Source organism: Schistocerca piceifrons, unplaced genomic scaffold (genome assembly GCF_021461385.2).
Source record: "Schistocerca piceifrons isolate TAMUIC-IGC-003096 unplaced genomic scaffold, iqSchPice1.1 HiC_scaffold_2341, whole genome shotgun sequence".
Taxonomy (NCBI): Eukaryota; Metazoa; Arthropoda; class Insecta; order Orthoptera; family Acrididae; genus Schistocerca; species Schistocerca piceifrons.
Genome location: NW_025728275.1, coordinates 5,327,219 through 5,347,081, shown reverse-complemented (window position 1 = coordinate 5,347,081; position 19,863 = coordinate 5,327,219).

Sequence of the window (19,863 nt, the reverse complement as noted above, 5' to 3'; positions counted from 1 at the left end):
TACTTCTGTGTGTGAGAAAACCAGCAGTAGCCTGTATCTTACGAACCAGTTGGCAAAAATAGTGCCCATCCAAACACTAAAAATTGTGTACTATGGAACATTATCCATTTCTTAATTATGGTATTGAATTATTGGATTGTGTGGCAGACCCGCACCTGAATAGAATGTTAGTGTTATAGAAAGAGCCATTAGGTTAATGGATGGACTGAAGTCCAGAGAGTCCTGTCATGAAACCCTTGTCCAACAAATATCTCACTGTATATTCCTTGTATTTGTATAAACTTATCTTTTTCTGGATTGTAAAAAGAAACTTAAGTGCAGTGATACGCATAATTATGATACTAGATTTAAGCTCAGTATTTCAGGCAGAGGACAAAATAAAAAATATCTGACAATAGTCCTCATATTAATGGGCAAATGTGGTTCAACAAGCTGCCACAAGCTTTGAAAACTTGTGAACCATAGCTGTTCCTACGGAAGTTAAAAACCTTATTAAATAAATGTTGATATTCACTCAGTGAATTCTAATCCACTTGTCAGACGTAATGTAATTGGAATACTGGGACAAATGCATATACCATTACTATATGTAAGTTCTATCTATAGTAATATGCTCAACCTATGTATGACGTTTACGAAAGACGTCAGCTTGATGGTCTACACGCAAAAAATGTAAATAAATAAGTGCAGTGATACGCCATGACAACACCAGGAGTAATGATAACTACATCATGCAGACGACAAAATTAAAAGTAACCCTACAGTAATGGGCAGATATGATTTAACAAGGTACCTCAGTTTGAAACATTATGAAGCAAACCTCTTCCACGTGCAGCCAGCTTTCCTTGTAAATAAATGTTTATATCAATACAGTGAATTCTAACCTAAAGGATCTCTTTCCCAACATTTAATATATTATGAATATTATGATGAATATAGTATGTACCACTACCACATTTCAGTATTATTTATATTAATTTATAACTGAAAGAACGGATGACGATTGCAAAAGCCATCACTTGGTGGCAGTAATTAAAGTAGAAGACGTTACTCCAACACAAAATTGAAAAACGTTTAGTAGAATAATTTGTGAACCATTCCCATTCGAACAGGCTTAAGGCAAGATGACCACTACTGTTCAACTGTTCACTGGAATATATAATGAGCGAATGATACAAGGATTACTCAGCATAAGAAAAAGAACCGCGAGAAATGGTAAGTAAACTGCTTGAGAATCGCTGATGGCCTCTCTCCCCTAGTCAACTATGTTAAAAAACCAGACATGTTAAATCACTACATGAAACAGAAAACTGGGCTTAGAATATCATTTAAAGAAACAGATTATGCTAACTGGTCCATCAATTGCAAACAAAATTACAATATAACAGGAAATCAAAATTGTTAATCGATTTAAATGTTTAGGTGAAATAACGCATAATCGAAATGAAACCAACAAGGCAAACTAGAACGAAAATCTGAAAAAAGTGAATCACATTACCTAAAACATACCGGTCCAGTACAGAACGCCTATTTGTAATTGCAAAATTGAAACTACATTAAGCAATTCCTCAACCAGAAATAACATACGCAGCTGAAAGCATATTCGAAACTAGTAGGCCTAATACAACAAAAATTGATAAAATACTACAGATAGAAAGAAGAATAATTATGACATGCGTAAACATACGATAACAAGTAAGCAGGCACTTGAAAAAAGCTTCTATTGGAACAAAATACAAGAAACAGAACTAGTAATGGCCACCATCGAGAAACATTCTGATGAGAGCACCAGAAAATGTAATTAGTGAGAATATTAATAGAAGAAATGTAGAATACTACCATCAACATGAAATGAATCACAAAAATTATTGAAGACTTAAGAACTCGAAATTACAGTAGATGGCCTAAAAACAGAACAGGAAACCAAAATATTTCAAGATATGCAAACCAGACTTACAAGCGGAAATCAACAAAAAGATTACAGTAAGTGTGTTCTGGCGTGAATTTTGTCGACCGTCCGCCAGCTAGCTGGAGTACATTACATTTCCGCTCCGCAACCTTTGTTTGCGCAGGTCTACTGTGTTAATCATAAAAAGAGACCTGATTACATTACACCATGTATTATTCTGCGTTTGCTGAAATATCGTTGGCTTTCGTTTCACATGGACGGGAAGCCAAGCTGACTCCAGTACACTAAAATACGATAAGGATATGTTTTATGCTGCGCATTACGCGAACATCGATGAATAGGGGCAACAGCTTCACCGGCGCATTTTGACAGCACCAGCTTGCCACTTGTTCCAACTAACCGGCAGTAAAAAGAGAGATGGGGCCCCTCCACGCCCGCACCAACGTGGAGACCAAACCAGTGATGCGAGCAGTTACAGTTGTGACGTAAAAAGAGACAAGCAGGGAAACAATATGGCCTCGAATATCAATTCTTAAAGAGAATTAAATAATATTTGGCAAATCAACAATACCACACGCTTCGCCGAGGTCCAGACAGAAAGCGTAACATCCTCTCGTTATTAGCTATGATAGTATAGGGTAGTGCAAAAATCACTAAAGTGTCTGTTAAAATAAGAAATTAACAGCAAGACTTTGTACAATACGAAGTTTTGACCCGTTAAACTATTACCACGTGTTATAATTACGCCTTGTCAAGTTGCAGTACAATCCAATGACAAACAAAACGAACTACTGAGCTGTTTAACACGTGATAATGTGGTACGTGTTTACTGCTGTAGATGTTTACAGCGCTAGTTTTGCGAATTGTCATAACGAAAGAAGATACTCTTCAACAACACAAACTTTAGAACTCCACTGAATATACAGAAGCACACCCCTCGAGCTGTGAGTTTTGAATTTAAAGAAGTTAAAGGTATTTTACTGCTGCCACCTTCAGAATTTGAAATAGTGTTCCGGTCAACATTGTCAAAAGCTTTCTCTAAGCCTCCATTCGTCTTTAAAGAATCCGTGTTAGTATTTTGGAACAGTGACTTATTGAACTAATGGTTCGGTATTTCTCACACCTGTCAGCACTTGCTTTCTTTGGGAATGGAATTTTTATATTGTTCTTTAAGTCTGAGGGTATTTCGCTTGTCTCTTACATCTTGTCCACCAGATGGAGGAGCCTGGCCATCGCTATAACTCCAAAGGCTATCAGTAGTTCAAACGGAATGTTGTCTACCCCAGGGGCATTGTTTCTACTTAGGTCTTTTAGTGCTGTCTAATTCTTCGCGCAGTATCACATCCTCCATCTTATCTTAATCAATGACCTCTTCCGTTTCCATAACATTACCGTCAGGTACATCACCGTTGTATAGACCCTCTATGCACTTTTTCCACCTCCCGGCTTTCCCTCCTTTGCTTAGAACTTCCTATTTATTCAGGTCTTTCTCATTTCTCCAAAAGTCTCTCTAATGCTTCTGTAGGCAACAACTACCTTACCCCCTAATGACATACGCTTCTACATTCTTACATTTGTCCTCTAGCCATTTCAGTTTAGCCGTTCTGCACTTCTATCGATCTCATTTTGGAGACGTTGGTATGCCTTTTACCTGCTTCATATACTGAATTTTTGTATTTTCTCCTTTCATCATTTAAATTCAATGTATCTTGTGTTACCCAAGAGTTCCTACTAGCCCCCATCGTTTTACTTGCTTGGTCCTCTTCTGCCTTCACTATTTCACCTCTCAAAGCTATCCATTCACCTTCTCCTGCCGTATTGTTTTCCTCTGTTCTTGTCAATCGTTCCCTAATACTACCTCTGAAACACTTTGCAACCTCTAGTTCTTTCCGTTTATCCACGTCCCATCACCATAAATATCTACGTTTCTACAGTTTCTTCAGTTTTAGCCTACAGTTCATAGTCAAGTTGCGGTAAGAGTCCACATCTGCCCCTGGAAATGTATTACAATTTGAAACCTGGTTCCCAAATCTGTCTTATTATTATATAATCAATCTAAAAAATTCTGGTGTCTCCAGTTATCTTCCATGTGTACAACCTTCTTTCACGATTCTTAAACCAAGTGTTAATGTTTAAGTTACGTTCTGTGCAAAATTCTATCAGGCGACTTCCTCTTTCATTCCTTACCCCAGTCCATAATCACCTACTACTATTCCTTCTCTTCCTTCTCGTACTGTCTAATTCCAGTCCCCCATGACTATTCAGTTTTCGTCTCCCTGAACAACTTGAATAATTTCTTTTATCATATCATACATTTCTTCAATCTCATCCTCATCTGCAGATCTAGTTGGCATATGTTGGTTGTTTGGTTAATTGGGATTGAAGGGACCAAACAACATGGATATCAGTCCTTTGTTTCCAAAGTGGTCCATTCGGGTGGATTTGCATTTCTGACAAGTCATAACGATAAAAGGTAAAAATCTAAAAATCGTAAAATTGCAGTAGTTTTGTCAATGGTGAAAACAAAAGTCAGCAAGTGGGCAACCCCAAGGCTATACTAGAGGCAGGAAATATTCCACCTGTGATGCAGTACAGGCAAGACCGCCTCACATTCAAAGGCGTTGAACCACTAGAATGTAAAATTGTGTATTGTAAAAGGAGACTAACCAAATCTAAAAAGCGATAAAAACAAAGCAAGAGGGAGAGAGAAGAGGATCTTGGCCAGGGAGGAGAGTCAGGAATCTCCTAACACAGCTTACAGTGGGAGACATCCCAACCCTCACCACCTTGCCCCTACTACAAAGGGAGATTAAAAACCTTACAACTCGATACAAAAACCACTTTCACGGAGGAAACTGAGCCAGTTCAACCATCTGGGAATCGTCTGCCAGTATTCAAGGTAAAGTGAGAGGACGTCCATACTTGGTACAGAGAGCCAAAAGAAGGGGGACATTCCACCGAAATGTGGGCTACCGACTGGAAGGCCCCAGAACTGCAAAGTGGGGGTAGCTCATTACGCAAAAGAAAACCATGGAGCAACCTTGTATAGCTGGTGTGGAGACGACACAGGTTGGTAGAGTCCTTTTGGGAAACGGGGAAAGAAAAACACCACAGGACAGGTGTCACCTTAATCGCACTAAGTTTGTCAGACAGGGAGGTAGTGTCCCAAGAGTTGGCACATGATTGTACAAAAGTAGGATTTGATATGAAGCCGTAAACTCGCCACCGGAGGGGTTACAGGGAAGGGGGGTAAGTGACTGCTCTCCCAGCCAAACGATCACCAAGCTCTTTACCTGGGATACCCACATAGCCAGGGACCCGAAGGAAGTCAGTGGAACAAGCAGCATGGTGAAGATCAGCGAGACAGTCATGGTTGGCCAAGACCAAGGGATGGCGGGAAAAACACTGATCAACAGCCTGAAGGCGACTGAGTCTGTACATAACAAAACATGGTTGAGTCAGGTCTGTTTAATAAAGGTAAGGGCGTGGGAAGTTATCACTTCTGCAGTAAACACCCCCCATACAGTTGGCAGATGATTTTCCATGCCAACAGAGGACGTGAAGGAATATCCCACACGACCAGCAGACAGAGCCATCGGTGTAAAAAAACTGCATCCCGGAACTCCCATAAAATTCGGCCGAAAAAGCAACGGAACACGATCGGGGAACGGCATCTTTCGGACCTCAGCAGAGATCCGTCCGAATCCGGGGCCAAGGAACTAACCAAGCGGGGTTGTTCAGGAGGGAACTTGCGAGACAGGACAAAGAAGGAAGCTGGAAATCATGGCGAGGAGATGCAAGGTAGAGCCAACCAGAAAACCCACCCTACGGTGGGAAATAGGTGGGTGACGTCCTTGGTCTGGGAACAAGATAGAATAGGAAGGATGAGTGGGAGAACAGACAGCGATTGCATAAGAAACCAGAAGCTGCGACCGCTGAACAGAAGGAGGGAGGGGGGGGGGGGGCGGGAGGGATTAAAGCTTCAACCAGGAGACCATCAACAGGGTAGTAGGGAAGGCACCAATGACCAAATGGATACCATGATGGTGGACCACATCCAGGAAGTGTAGTGTGGAAGGAGCAGCCAAACCATAAACTTGACAATTATAGTCCAAATAAGATAGCACTAGAGCCTGATAAAGGCGGAGAAGAGTGGAACGATCCTCATCCGAAGAGTTGAGGGCAAGGAAGCGAAGGACATTGAGTTTACGGAAACATCCTATCTGATATGAGGCATCCCAGTGAGCTTATTGTCCAATTTAGCCAACGGGCTACCATCTGTTCAAATAACTTAATCAGACTAATTTGCCGATAGCTTTCGATAAACAGGGCGTTCTTACCACGCTTAGGGATGGGAACCGCGATGCTCTCCCTCCATTGAGAAGGGAAGTCACCCTGGAGCCAAATATGGTTAAGCACTCATATTTAAGCCATTGGTTATGAATGATGTCTGGGCCAGGGGCCTTATCATGAGAAAAACAAAGTGCAGAGAAGAGTTCTCATTCAGTAAAAGGCTCACAGACAGACAGACAGACAGACAGACAGACAGACAGACAGACAGACAGACAGACAGACAGACAGACAGACAGACAGACAGACAGACAGACAGACAGACAGACAGACAGACAGACAGACAGACAGACAGACACCACGAAAATACGAAAATCAGTGGGTCCATGCGAAGGCCATCTGGGAGGGCAAGTCCCGGGAGGGTAGACTGCTGATGGCAACCTTGGAGAGCGCGAAGTGTAGCCCATACCTGTGACATAGGGACAGTAGAACAGAAGCAAGAAACAAAGCTTTCCTAATACACCCGTTTGCTCCATTTGATTAAGTAATGGGCTTTGGCGAGAATGCGTTTAAAGGTATTAAGATTGGAATCGGATTGGTGCCACTTAATGTGTTGCAAAGCTCGACGGCGATCACGGATGGCAATGTCAATAGCCGTTCTCCACCGACTTACTGGCTGCTGAATGGTCCAGATAAACGTGGGACAGCAAGACTGGCAGCACGAACAATCGCATCTGATAGGTCATGTAGGACGTCATTAATAAACCCGACAAACCGGGAGAAAAAACGACCTGTGCAGTATATACAGGGTGGTCCACTGATCGTAGCCGGGCCAAATATCTCACAAAATGAGCGTCAAACTAAGAAACTACAAAAAACGATACTTATCTAACTTGAAGGGGGAAACCAGATGGCGCTATGGTTGGCAGGCTAGATGTCGCTGCCATAGGTCAAACGGATATCAACTGCGTTTCTTTTAGATAGGAAACCCCACTTTTTATTACATATTCGTGTAGTAGGTAAAGAAACCTGTTTTAGTTCCACCACTTCTTTTCGTTTTGTGATAGATGGCGCTGTAATTGTCACCAACACATGGCTCACAATTTTAGACGAACAGTTGGTAACATGTACGTTTTTTAAATTAAAATACAGAATGTCGATAAATTTGAACATTTTATTTCGATTGTTCCTATGTGATACGTGTACGTTTGTGAACTTATCATTTCTGAGAACCCATGCTGTTACAGCGTGATTATCTGTAAATACCACATCAATGCAATAAATGCTCAAAATGATGTCAGTCAATCTCAATGCATGTGGCAGTACGTGTAACGACATTCCTCTCAATAGCGAGTAGTTCGCCTTCCGTAATGTTCGCACATGCATTGACAACGGGCTGACGCATGTTGTCAGGCGTTGTTGGTGGAACTTTCCCCACAGAAAGAAATCCGGGGACTAAGATCCGGTGAACGTGCGTGCCATGGTATGGTGCTTCGACGACCAATCCACCTGTCATGATATACGTTATTCAATACCGCTTCAACCGCAGGCGATCTATGTGCCGGGCATCCATCATATTGGAAGTACATCGCCATTCTGTCGTCCAGTGGAACATCTTTTAGTAACATCGGTAGGACATTACGTAGGAAATCAGCATACGTTGCACTATTTAGATTGCCATCGATAAAATTGCGGCCAATTATCCTTCCTCCCATAATGCCGAGCCATACATTAACCTGCCAAGGTCGCTGATGTTCCACTTGTCACTGCCATCGTGGATTTTCCGTTGCCCAATACTGCATATTATGCCGGTTTACGGTACCGCTGTTGGTGAACGACGCTTCGTCGCTAAATAGAACGCGTGCAAAAAATCTGTCATCGTCCTGTAATTTCTCTTGTGCCCACTGGCAGAACTGTCCACGGCGTTCGAAGTCGTCGCCATGCAATTCCTGGTGCATAGAAATATGGTACGGGTGCAATCGATGTTGATGTAGCATACTCGACACAGACGCTTTTGAGATTCCCCATTCTCGCGCAATTTGTTTGCTACTGATGTGCGGATTAGCCGCGGCAGCAGCTAAAACACTTGGGCTTCATTATTTGTAGCAGGTCGTGGTTGACGTTTCAAATGTGGCTGAACACTTCCTGTTTCCTTAAATAACTTAACTATCCGGCGAACGGTCCGGACACTTTGATGTCGTCGTCCAGGATACCGAGCAGCATATATAGCACACGCCCGTTGGGTATTTTGATCACAATAGCTATACAGCAACACTATATCTACCTTTTCCGCAATTGGTAAACGGTTCATTTTAACACGGGTAATCTATCACGAAGCAAATACCGCCCGCACTGGCGGAATGTTACGTGATACCACGTACTTATACGTTTGTGACTGATAGAGCGCCGTCTATCACAAAGCGAAAAAAGTGGTCCAACTGAAACATTCATATTTCTTTACGTACTACACGAATATATAGTAAAAATGGGGTTCCTATTTTTAAAAAACGCAGTTGATATCAGTTTGACCTATGGCAGTGCCATCTAGCAGGCCAAAAGTAGCGCCATCTGGCTTCCCAGTTCAAGCTAGACGAGTTTCGTTCGATGCTTATTTCGTGAGATATTTGGCCCAGTCACTATCATTGGACCACTCTGTAGAGGCCAATCGGCGCGTTGTAAAGACCAACGAGGTAACCTGTCCATTGGGGAGCGGGAGGGGAACGAGAGGGGAGCGAGAGAATCAACGTGAAGTGGTCACTTTCGGAAAGGTCATCGTGTTTTTTTTTTGTGGTTTTAGGGCGCAAAACTTCTATGGTCATTAGCGCCCAGCCCGTGACGTAGAAAACAGGAAAAAAACGAAATTTAAAATCAGCAGCAATGGGAACAAAGTCATAAAATTTGAGAAACTAAAGGCAGAAGGAATGCTTAAAAATCCACTATAGAAAGGGGTTGGTTGTCCTCCAAAAAAAGCTTCAAATGACTGACGTCATTTCACTGTCACTAATAAACTGTAGAACGCGGTCAGCTGAGCGCGTGTCATCTGCTAAAATCGACGATAGATCAGGCGATAGTTGTAGACGGGAGCGTAACGGAGTAAAATAGGGGCATTCAATTAAAAGGTGTCTGACCGTCCACAGCTGAGAGCAGTGGGGACAGAGTGGGGGAGGATCACCGCTTAAAAGATGTCGATGACTAAAAAGACAGTGCCCTATCCGGAGTCTAGCTAAAATTACCTCCTCCCGACGACGCGTTCGGGAGGAAGAGGTCCAAGCGCAGGGAAGGGCTTTCACTTCCCGCAATTTATTATGGGGAAGTGTTGACCAATGCGCATGCCATAAATGAGCAACTTGGCGACATAAATCGCTCCGTAGATCGGTAAACGGAAGAGACTGAATAGCTGCCCGAGGAAGAGAGACTGCAGCCTTGGCCGCTATATCAGCCGCCTCATTTCCACAGATACCAGCGTGTCCCGGAAGCCAGAGGAACGCCACTGAGACGCCCCCCAGGTGGAGCAAGCGCATACAGTCCTGAATCCGGTGGACCAGAGGGTGCACAGGGTAAAGAGCTTGGAGACTTAGGAGAGAGCTGAGAGAATCTGAGCAGATTACGTACTGTATCCGCTGATGGCGGCGGATGTAGTGGACAGCCTGGAGAATAGCGTAAAGCTCCGCAGTATAAACTGAACACTGGTCGGGAAGCCGAAAGTGATTTGGGGTGACGCCAACAATATAGGCAATCCCTACACCTAACGATGTTTTCGAGCCATCCGTGTAAATAAATGTGGCTTCCGTCATTTGTGCACATAGAGCAGCAAATGCCCGACGGTAAACAAGTGTAGGGGTACCATCCTTGGGAAATTGACATAGGTCTCTGAGCAAGTCGATCCGGGGACGGAGCCAAGGCGGTGCTGTACCCCAAGTTGTCAAGAACGTTTTAGGAAAGCGGAAGGGAAGAGAATGGAGCAGTTGACGGAAGCGGGCTCCCGGGGGTAGTAGGGAGGAGGAGCGGCCTGCATACCCGACATCAAAGGAGGCATCGAAAAAAGGTCAAAGGGCTGGATTAGCAGGCATGGAAGACAGATGGCTAGCATAACGACTCAGAAGGACTGCCCGCCGATTGGACAGCGGAGGTTCAGCAGTCTCAGCATAAAGGCTTTCCACAGGGCTGGTGTAAAAAGCTCCGGACACTAAACGTAATCCACGGTGGTGGATAGAGTCGAGACGACGAAGAATAGACGGCCGAGCACAGGAGTAGACTATGCTTCCATAACCCAATTTCGAGCGCACTAAGGCGCGATAGAGGCGGAGAAGGACCACTCGGTCCGCTCCCCAGGAGGTACCATTCAGGACACGGAGGGTGTTAAGGGAACGCAGACAGCGAGCCGAAAGATAGGAAACGTGGGAGGACCAGCACAGTTTTCTGTCAAACGTAAGACCCAAGAATTTAGCGACGTCGGAAAACGGAAGGTTGACAGGACCTAGATGTAAGGAGGGCGGAAGAAACTCCTTACGTCGCCAAAAATTAACACAAACGGTCTTACTGGGTGAGAAACGGAAGCCGGTTTCGATGCTCCACGAGTGGAGGCGATCGAGACATCCTTGAAGACGTCTTTCAAGAAGGCTGGTCCGTTGAGAGCTGTAGTAGATCGCAAAATCGTCCACAAAGAGGAAGCCCGAGACATCAGGGAGGAGACAATCCATAACTGGATTAATGGCGATGGCAAACAGTACAACACTCAGCACGGAGCCCTGGGGTACCCCGTTTTCTTGGGAGAAAGTACGGGATAGAGTAGTGTTCACCCGCACCCTAAATGTGCGCTCTGCCATAAATTCGCGAAGAAAAAGGGGCAGCCGGCCTCGAAAGCCCCAAGAGAACAGTGTGCGGAGGATGCCTGTCCTCCAACAGGTATCGTATGCTCTCTCCAGATCAAAAAATATTGCTACCGTTTGGCGTTTCCGGAGGAAATTGTTCATGATATAAGTGGAGAGAGCAACAAGATGGTCAATGGCAGAACGATGCTGTCGGAATCCGCATTGGGCTGGTGTTAAAAGATTGCGGGATTCCAGCCACCAAGCTAAACGGTAATTCACCATACGCTCCAAAACCTTACAGACACTACTCGTGAGAGAAATGGGGCGATAGCTAGAGGGGAGATGTTTGTCCTTTCCAGGTTTCGGAACGGGAACGACAATAGCTTCCCGCCATCGCCTGGGAAAGGTACTGTCGGTCCAAATTCGATTATGAAGGCGAAGGAGGTAACGCAGGCTATGGGTTGATAAATGCAGCAACATTTGGACATGGATACCATCCGGTCCTGGGGTGGAGGAGCGAGAAGAAGAGAGTGCATGTTGGAGTTCGCGCATGGAGAAAACAGTATTGTAGCTTTCGCGATTTTGAGAGGAGAAAGCAAGATGTCGCACTTCCGCTGCACGTTTCTTCGGGAGAAACGCTGGCGGGTAATTTGAAGAGCTCGAAATCTCAGCAAAGTGCTGACCCAATGAGTTAGAAATTGCGACGGGATCCACTAAGGTATCATGCACGACAGTGAGCCCAGAGACTGGGGAGAAACTAGGCGCGCCTGAGAACCGTCGAAGCCGACTCCAAACTTCCGAGGAGGGAGTGAAGGTGTTAAATGAGCTAATAAAGAATTTCCAGCTTGCCTTCTTGCTATCGCGGATGACGCGACGGCATCGCGCACTGAGCTGCTTATATCGGATACAGTTGGTCAAAGTTGGATGGTGACGGAAAATGCGAAGAGCACGTCGCCGCTCACGTATTGCGTCACGGCATGCCTCGTTCCACCAAGGAACTGGGGGGTGCCGGGGCAATTCTGAGGTGCGTGGTATTGAACGTTCCGCAGCTGTGAGAATAACGTCGGTAAAATGAGACCTCATCGTCGACGCTGGGAAAGCGACGGTCATCGAATGTCGCTAGAGACGAAAAAAGTGTCCAATCGGCTTGGGCAAACTTCCAGCGTCGCGAGCGCATATATGGCAGTTGAGGCTGCAGTCCAAGAACACAAGGAAAGTGGTCACTCGAGTGTGTATCATCAAGGGCGAACAATTCGAAGCGCCGAGCTAGCGGAACAGTACCGACCGCAAGGTCCAAATGAGATAAATTTGACGTGGAGGCAGACAAAAATGTGGGGACCCCAGTGTTGAGGCAGACTAGATCCGCTTGGTGGAAGACGTCTAGCAATAGTGAGCCACGTGGACAAGGATGTGGAGATCCCCAAAGCGGGTGGTGGGCATTGAAGCCCCAACCAGCAAATAGGGGGTGGAAGCTGATCAAGAAGATGAAGGAGATCAGCTCGTGCCATTGGTGTAGACGATGGAATGTATACCGTACAAAGAGAGAACGTGTATCCAGAAAGGGAAAGACGGACGGCGACAGCTTGGAAGGAAGTGTTTAAGGGGATTGGGTGATAATGGAGAGTATCATGGAGCAGAATCATGAGTCCTCCATGGGCTGGAGTGCCTTCAACAGAGGGGAGGTCATATCGGACGGACTGAAAATGAGGGAGAACAAAGCGGTCATGGGGACGCAGCTTTGTTTCCTGAAGACAAAAGATGACCAGCGAGTAGGATCGTAACAGGATCGACAATGCATCCCGATTGGCGCGAATGCCGCGGATATTCCAGTGGATAATGGACATAGGGTGAACAGAAAATGGAGAAACGTGACCAAGGGTGCTGTCAACTCAACGACTGCTCAGAGCTTGCGACCGACAGCATGGAATGGCATTCAGTCGAAGGCAGAAGATCCTGATCCATAGGTTGGTCAGGAGCAGCTCCTGCCACCAACGATCGGCCAGTTGACCGGCCACCAGCAGTGCGCCTCGGCGACACAGAAGATGGCTGAGGGCGATTTTCGCCAGGTGGTGCTGTAGATGGGACACACCTTGGCGGAGAAGGAGAGGAACTGTGTTTCTTCGTAGCCTTCTTGGAGGTATGATGTTTAGATGAAGGAGGAACCGATGGTTGTGAAGTTGCAGTACGTAAAAACTGTTCACGAGAATGCTCTTTTTTCGAAGACTTGGCGTCTGTCTTTTGGGCTCGAGATTTAGCAGAACCCGACGAAGGGTGAGCCATAGAGTGGGCAGGCGAAAGAGGTGAGGTTGAACGGGCGATCTTTGCGCTGGCCGATCTGACGACCGTGGTACTAAATGTGAGGTCGCAAGTCTGCGTGGCCGCCTCCTTTGTTGGCCGAGGAGAAACAAGGACAGTGCTGTATTTTCCTTTCTGAGGCACGGTGGGCTGTCGACTGGCGAGTAACTTTCGAGCAGCAAAGGTCGACACCTTTTTCTTCACTCATTTCCTGGATGAGCTTTTCATCCTTAAAAACGGGGCAATCTCGAGAGGAAGCAGCGTGGTCACCCATACAGTTGATGCAGTGAGGGGATGGAGGTGGACAAGCACCCTCATGGGCATCCTTGCCACATGTAACACATTTGGCCGGATTGGAACAGGACTGGCTGGTGTGATTGGACCGCTGACATCGATAGCAACGCGTAGGGTTTGGGACATAAGGGCGAACGGAAATTATCTCATAGCGTGCTTTGATTTTTGATGGGAGTTGAACTTTGTCAAATGTCAAGAAGACAGTGCGGGTTGGAATGATGTTAGAGTCAACCCTTTGCATAACCCGACGAACAGCGGTGACGGCCTGGTCAGACAGGTAGTGCTGAATTTCTTCGTCAGACAATCCATCGAGGGAGCGTGTATAAACGACTCCACGCGAGGAATTTAAGGTACGGTGTGGTTCCACCCGGACAGGGAAGGTGTGGAGCAGAGAAGTACGCAGCAATTTTTGAGCCTGGAGGGCACTGTGTGTTTCTAACAACAGGGTACCATTCCGTAATCTGGAACAAGACTTTACAGGACCCGCAATTGCGTCGACACCTTTCTGAATAATGAAAGGGTTGACCGTGGAAAAGTCGTGACCTTCGTCAGACCGAGAAACAACAAGGAACTGTGGCAACGATGGAAGAACCGTCTGTGGCTGAGACTCAGTGAACTTACGTTTGTGAGCAGACATAGTGGAAGGTGAGGAAACCATTGCGGAAGAATCCCCCATGATTACCGGCGTCTCCGATGGCGCGCTCCTCCCTTGTGGGGGCCCTCACCGAGGGCACACCCGCCTTAGGTGATTGTTCACACCTCAGGTCGCACCTCCCGACAAACGGACGGAGGGACCAATCGGCACTTTCGGAAGGTATCAGCTCGGGTAATCACCCCTCCCTGGGCCTGGCCGTTACCAGGGGGTACGTACGTGTCCTACCTGTCTACCCAGGGCGGGGAATTACGCGTTACCCCGTCACCGGCTACGCATGGAAGTGCGTGGGTCGGCCTTCAGACACGCACAGGGAGGAAACAAGAGAAGGGGAAAGGAAAGAAAAGGGGGTCTCAAACGCCGCAGCGGAGAAAGGGGCAAGGAGAAGAGGGAAGGAAAAGAGAAGGACAGAGGAAGGACGAGGACTTGCAAGTGTATAAGCAAGGAATTTGGAACTGTTTCGAGCGTCCGTCTCCGGACGTAGGCACAAACCATACTCCCAGAGGGGGAGAAAGGGAAGGAAAGAGACAGAGGTGAGAGGGGGGCGAAGATGGGGGACGGGGGGGATGTGGAAAGGGAAGGGAAGGTATGCAGCCCGGAAAGGAAGGAGGGCCACATTAGCTCGGGGTCCCGTGCTCGCTACGCACGTGTCCACAAAAGAGTTGTGGACCCCCTGGGGGGAGGTCATCGTGTGACGACCAGTGTAATGAAGGGAAGAGAAAGAAAGATTAATGGCAGAAAAGGTACCATGACTGGCATTGATGGGTAGGGGAGCCATCATTAAGAAGGCACAAGTCGTGGTCTATGAGGAGACCCCAACTGGATGGAAATGCACTGCCAACAAGGGATGATGAACATTAACATCCCCACGGAGGAGGGATGGTTCAAATGGCTCTGAGCACTATGGGACTTAACATCTGAGGTCTTCAGTCCCCTAGAACTTAGAACTACGTAAACCTAACGAACCAAAGGACATCACACACACATCCATGTCTGAGGCAGGATTCGAACCTGCGACCATAGCGGTCATGTGGTTCCAGACAAGCGCCTAGAACCGCTCGGACACACCGGCTGTCCCAGGAGGAAGGGAGGAGGAACTTGCTGAAGAAGCAATTAAGGCAGCAGGTCTAAGAGTCCTGTCCGGAGGGAGATAAAAATTGCAAACTGTGACTTCAGAGTCACGACAGTTTTCTTTCTCCTGTTAACGACATCCTCCTGTCTAGTCCACACCTGGAGATACAAATGGGGCACTATTTTATCTCTCGGATATTTTACCCACGAGAACGCCATCATTTAACCATACAGTAAAGCTGCATGCCCTTGGGGAAAATTATGGCTCTAGCTACCCCTTCTTTTCAGCTGTTTAAAGTCCCAGCACAGCAATGCTATTTTGACAGATGCTGCAAGGCCAGTTCCGACTATCATGTAGACTGTTGTCCCTGCAACTACCGTAAAGGCTACTGCTCCTATTCAGTAACCACACGTTTCTCTGGCCTGTCCACAGATACTCCTTTGTAGCTGCACCTACAGTACAGCTGTCGGTATCACTGAGGCACGCAAGCCTCCCCATCAACTTCAGCGTCCACGGTTCATGAGGGTGGGGGCTGTAACATGGTAACAAAATATTTAATCCTGAAGTATGACCCACTTCCAACAGCATACCACCACCAGCGTAGATGTTTTAGAGCGAAGGACGTAGCCAGGATTTTGTCCAAAGGGAGGTCCAATTTGTTAAATAGGACCTCATAAAGGCTCATGTTTTTCTTTTAATTTGAAAGCACATTTATTTTTTAATTCTATGTGCATGGTTTGTTTTCGGGTGACCTTATACAAATAGCATTTGGTATGCAAAAGAGAGTTTCCCGAATACATAGTTAAATGTTTCTCTATTTGGCAATGGGATTACTTTGTAGCTGCCAACGAATTAAAATTTTAATATAATGTAGTGCCTCTTTCCGCAGCTCAGCTCATTCTTCCGAAACGAGCTTCACTAACGCAGAGCAGACAATCTTAACGTTGGGATGATTAACGTATGAAGTTAAACTGGTTCAAACCTCTTTATAAAATAGCTGTCTCTTTCCTACTAAAATCTCGCATTTAAATTTACTACTTATCTGAAACCAAGTCATAATTCCTTCAGTATATCATAACAAGCAAGGTTCCTCAGTTCAGTCTCAGATTTTACTTACGTAACTTTCATTTGATTGAAATTCTTCGGTTTCCTTAAGTGATCAAAAACTTGGTTTATACAGGCAGCTTGGAACTATGGCTACCAAAATTTATAAACGAAAAGGGGACCGGCGATCAGGTGCTGAAGACCACGCGATAGTCGACCTATCGCTGTGTCATCCTCGATAATCGGGACGCGTATGGGGTCAGCACACCCCCCTCCCGGCCGTTGACGTTACGACCTTAGAGGCGCTGCCTCTCGATCATGTAGCGTCTCAAATGTAACCACGAGGCTGTGAGCACCCCCGTCCAGTCCTCCCACGGAGGAAAAATCTCTGGCAGCACCATAAATCGGACCTGGGTCCTCCACGTAAGGGTCTGTCGCACCAGCCACTCGCCTTCGGAAACAGACTTTTTATTTATAAAACGAAACGGAATACACAAAAATCGTGAGCTACAGTATTGGAATCGTAACCCTGATTCAAGCCTTGATTACAACTAGACTTTTAATCACTAAGACCTCATAAATGGTGTATTTATTCACGGTAACACACTAATACAAGGTCTGTTCAAAAAAATTCCGGAACATTCGTAATTTCGCGCCAATAGTGCGTTGCAGTGAAGTGGGGTTGGCATCTCTGCACACGCCTGTATTTAATGCGCAACTGCCAGGACTATCACACCAACGCTTGGAAAGCCCCTGGGCCTGATTGCATTCAAAACCGTGTCCTCCAGGAGTTCACGGATAAAGCCGTAGAATACCTTACACACTTAACGAATGCAGTCCTGAAACACTAACACTTCCCTGGCTTTTGGAAGGCGGCCAAAGTCCTGATGTTCAGGAAGCCAGGGAAAGACCACTCCCTCCCACAAAATTACAGACCCATGAGTCTGCTGTGTTCCCTCAGCAAGATTGTTGAGAAGGTAATATTAAAACGTATCACTAGGCATTGCATCACCAGTGACACCCTAAGACCGGAGCAATTCGGCTTTAGGAATCGCCACTCGACAACACAACTCCTCCGCGTAGTCTAACATATAGGACACGGCTACAACATGAACAAAGCCACAGGGGCCGTGTTCCTGGACATCGAAAAGGCTTTCGACTGTCTCTGGCACAACGGGCTCATACGCAAACTAAGCGAAGCTGGTTTCCCGGACGGACTCTCACGTCTAACACACTCATATCTCACGAACAGGTGTTTCAACATTAACGTGCAGGATAAACAACATCCTAGGGCCCATCTTGTTTAACCTGTACATTAATGACTTCCCAGCAAGCAAAACACGACGTTAGCCATCTACGCGGATGACACCGCCATCCTTGTGCAAGATTGGAAACCGTCGAATATCAATTCACGAATAGAGACAGCACTCAGAACAGCTGAGCCTTGGTTGGAGCCATGGCGTATTAAAGTAAACGTCGCAAGTGCGAAGCAGATCTGTTCACACGCAGACCGAAACTACTGCACAAACACTGTAGACCGATAACACTACATACACGCCCAACACGTTTCCGAGAGATAGTCGGATACCTAGGTGTCTGGCTGGACCGGAAACTTACATGGGGGGGCGGGGGTACCATATCGAGTACGTTGCCAACCGAGAGCACGAGAGGCCCGAACAGCTGTACCCAATGCTCAACAGGGAAAGCACACTGAATAGGAGGGTGTCGAGGTCCATATGCATGACACTGATTAGACCTCTGATGACGTATGCAGCTCCCGTCTGGGGATATGCAGCTCCTACACGACTGCGCCGCCTGCAGATCATACAGAACAAAGTGCTACACATTAGCAACGCTCCACGCTACACACGCACTGTGGATCTTCACCATGAATACCGCCTTGATACCCTCAAGGAAGTAGTCAAAAAACACGCCACACGACTATACAGGAACTCGAGACACTAACAATCCTTTCATCCTCACTCTGGGAAAATACGATCACAACCATAGGTGGAAGTACAAGAGGCCATAGACACTGCTAGCGAGGGCATAGCCACCTATGGTAAACTAACATATGCAAACAAGCGACAACCGTCGGCATGCCCCTGCATATCAGCAACACTGACTGGTAATTACCAGCTGCTACTAGAGCCGACCAACAGGCTACAGCAGGGACACTGACGAGCTCGCCCACTGACGCACAAACAAACCGCCAACATTACCTTACACTGTGCTTCCGATATATGACCTATCGGACACAAAAACGATAATAAACTTAACTATTGCAGGTTGCTGACGCTGAACGCGGACTCTGCACCAGCACCGAGCGCCAGTCCCCAAGCAGCACAACCGCACAACGTCAAGGTATCGACATGCATGACACCCACCTATCGCAGGCAGCAAGACATCCGCTACTGCTCTTCCCACCCGACCTAACTATCGCAGAGGTTTTTTTTCCCTTGGCTCCTGCCTTAGCACTTTTTTTCCTCTGCCCTTCAAACCGCTACCCTTCCTTCGATTTCAACCCAATCTGTCTCCAGATGAGCGCGTATTAATGGTTAACCTTAACCAGACGTACGCGAACATCGCAGTACCCACATCCTGCGACACCTCACTTTAGTGAAAACTAACCCTTATGCGGAGATGGCAGTAGACCTACTGTGTTGGCCATCATGCCCGTGTGGGCGTGGAGGGGGCGCCACCTCTATTAAAAAGAAATTAAAAAAGGAGGACTTTCATTGTTTTATGTCAGTTATTGTTCAGTGCTGTACTGAAGAGAACGCTGTGTCGCACAGCTTGCGAAGTTCGTGATGGCAGAGTTAGAGGAGCAACGCGTCTGTACTACATTTTGGGTGAAACTCGAGAAAACCTTTACAGACACACCAAACGTTGCAGGAAGCCTCCGGTGACGAGTGCTTAAGACGCAATACATGCTGTGAATGATTCACACGGTTTAAAAGTGGCCGGACGGAAGATAAGTCTGACACGATCACGACGGACTCTGACGTCTACCGACGACGCTCACTTCAGGAACATCGACGAAACTGTGATTGTCAGTCGAAGACAGACTGCCTGAGAGATTGCAGAGGAATGTAATATTTCACTTTGGTCATGTCAAGAAATCCTGACACAGCACCTAGGAATGCATCGTGTTTCCAACAAGTTCATCCCACGGTTCACGATTCAAGGCCAGAAAGACCTTCACCTTGCAATGTATGAAGAGCTTATAATCGCGCGAATGAGAACGAGATGTTCCTTAAGAGTATCTTAACTGGTGATGAGACGTGGGTCTACGGTTATGACGTGACCAAGGTTCAATCTTCACAATGTATCGGAAAAGATTCTCCAATAATAAAAAAAAATTATCGTCAGGTCAAATATCAAAGCCATGCTGCTAGTTTTCTCCGACACTGAAGGATTAGTTCGTCACCAATTCGTGCCACAGGGCCACACTGTTAATCATTGGTACTATCGGGACGTTGCGAAGCCTGCGTGA